Genomic DNA, 2849 nt, shown 5'->3' with positions numbered 1-2849 from the left:
CCAACTCTCCAAATGAGAATCCACAACTGGCCTTTGTATATCTCTTCAGTGTTTGCCAGTTAGTGTCAGATAGAGTTCAAATGCTGTCTTTATCATTCAAATGCCTTCATGGACCCACCTCCTCAAATCTTCAAGATGAGATTAATCTTCATATACCCACCAGATGTCTCGTTCCAAGAACAAGATTTTGCTGGCAGTTCCTAAAACTATATTTATACACAGAGGGGAGCAGCAATTTGCTGTAGTCTCACCTAAAGTATGGTACTCTTTGCCACAGAACAAAGTGAGTTAGATATTTCCTTTAATTCCACAAGGCTATAAAAACTTGGAATCTTAGCTAACGTTTCCTCCCAGGCCGATATGTGAGTGCATCACCATGATACAGTTAATTCCGTCCATAGCGTGCTACAAATGTGAAATGGATTGACATTTTAAGTTCTGGGTAGATGTTAAACCACCAGGAAATAAGATGTGGTTACCTGTTACCTGTTTTTGAAAAATGTGGAACATGTATCAGGTGCCCATATTTCATGGAAAAAAATGTAAATGTTAAATGTAGGTAGTACCAAAAAAGACAGGGGAACATTTATACACAATTCAAAATAAACATGCACAATAGGCTGTAGCCCAACATTGGCAGAAAGAGCAAATATGGAGCAATTTTGGTTCTTTGGCTTCACTCCATAATCGGAGGGTGCTTATCCATACTCTGACTGGTCGGGGTACCTCAAAGCCTGTTTGTATTTGGCTTTTTACTTTTCAACCCCTCACATTTGTTTTTCTCAGTCCCTATCTCTTTGTGGTATGCAGAGGCCTGTGTTTTCAATGTTGACAGCAATGCTTGAGTGGCTTCTAGCACTTTACTTTGTGCCATTAATCAGTCCCTTAGTCCGTTGCTCTTTTCACAATGGGAATAATTTTCCTTCTGTGAGGCTTACATCATCTGCGCATATTCAGAGCATTTCTGTTTCAGGAGACTAATCTACTCCACTTGCGCAGTTTTGGCCTGTGTTGCTGCTCTAGGTCAATCTCTGCTTTCCACACCCGTTCCGTTAATTGTGCATTTTGTAACATACTGTCTGTCATTTCCTGAGAACATGACTCACTTTTCTCCACATCCATCCTTAACTGATGCACTTCCTGAAACAGGGCACTATTCTCTTGACTTAATTTGTTATTTTCTTCCCTCAACTGCTCTCTATGCTGTTTGAAGGTGACAAGATCTTGGTACATCTTATTGAACTCCCCTTAATAATTAACGGGCTATTTTCAGTTTTCAGTTGTTTTACCAGTGATTGAAATGTGAACATGTCTTCTAAGCAGGCTCTATTATAAACAACCTTCTCATTTAATTTGTGTTGACTTGCACTCAGATTTTAAACACATTCTTTATACTTCCCTTGCAGTGCAGAACATTGACAGGATAATTCATAGAAATTCGCACAAAAGTAGCGCACGCGGCTGGCGCACAGCGTACCCAGTGCGAATGTCTGCGCCAGCCGCGTGTGCTAAAACCGAATTCCGCGCACAGCGTATTCATGGATTTTCGCATCCAAAACCAGCCGTGGCGCAGCGTGGCGCAGCGACCCTGCAGCAGTGCCAGTTACGCCCCCAAGAACGCCCTCGCCCTAGGAAAAGACTTCAAAATCCCCAAATAATCGCAAAGGGCTGCGCTAACCCTGGACCAGTTCACAGGGCTGGCAAACAGCAAACGCCAAGCGGGGAACGTGTATTTCAGTGGTTCGCGGGAAGTTCCACACGCGATTGTCCTGTGTACGTGTGCATCAGGGGTGCGTGGGAAGTAACACACGCAAAAGCAGCAGGGTACGTGTATTCCAGGGGTGCGCGGAAAGTATCACACGCAAAAACAGCAGGGTACGTGTATTTTAGGGGTGCGCGGGAAGTATCACACGCAAAAGCAGCAGGGTATGTGTATTTTAGGGGTGCGCGGGAAGTATCACACGCGATTTCATCAGGGTACGTGTATTCCAGGGGTGCGCGGGAAGTATCACACGCAAAAACATCAGGGTACGTGTATACCAGGGTTGCACGGGAAGTATCACATGCAAAAGCAGCAGGGTACGTGTATTTCAGGGGTGCGCGGGAAGTATCACACGCAAAATCAGCAGGGTACGTGTATTTCAGGGGTGCGTGGGAAGTATCACACGCAATTCCATCAGGGTACGTGTATTACAGGGGTGCGCGGGGAGCACCACACGTGAATTGCACGGTCCTCCCAGGTGTTCCCTCTACAACCTCCACTGCCTCTGCAGGTGGCCCACACCACAGGGGCCTACCCTGCACATGTCCTGCAGGCACCCCATCCACCATGGCCATGCCCCCCAGCCAACCCACATGTCACCTTGCACTACTGCCCACCAAAGCATGTCCCCCTGCACCCCCAGCCACCAGGGGCAGCCTCCACCAGGCCCCCACCCATGTCTACCACCACCCCCACCCCCCAGCAGTGCAGGGGCAGCCTCCACCAGGCCCCCACCCATGTCTACCACCACCCCCACCCCCCAGCAGTGCAGGGGCAGCCTCCACCAGGCCCCCACTTATGTCTACCACCACCCCCACCCCCCAGCAGTGGAGGGGCAGCCTCCACCAGGCCCCCACTCATGTCCCCTATCACCCCCACCCCCCAGCAGTGCAGGGGCAGCCTCCACCAGGCCCCCACCCATGTCTACCACCACCCCCACCCCCAACAGTGCAGGGGCAGCCTCCACCAGGTCCCCACCCATGTCTTCCACCACCCCCACCCCCCAGCAGTGCAGGGGCAGCCTCCACCAGGCCCCCACTCATGTCCCCTATCACCCCCACCCCCCAGCAGTGCAGGGGCAGCCTCC

Source organism: Ambystoma mexicanum, chromosome 4q (genome assembly GCF_040938575.1).
Source record: "Ambystoma mexicanum isolate Mex_15411 chromosome 4q, UKY_AmexF1_1, whole genome shotgun sequence".
Lineage (NCBI taxonomy): Eukaryota > Metazoa > Chordata > Amphibia > Caudata > Ambystomatidae > Ambystoma > Ambystoma mexicanum.
This window is presented reverse-complemented; position numbering follows the sequence as displayed.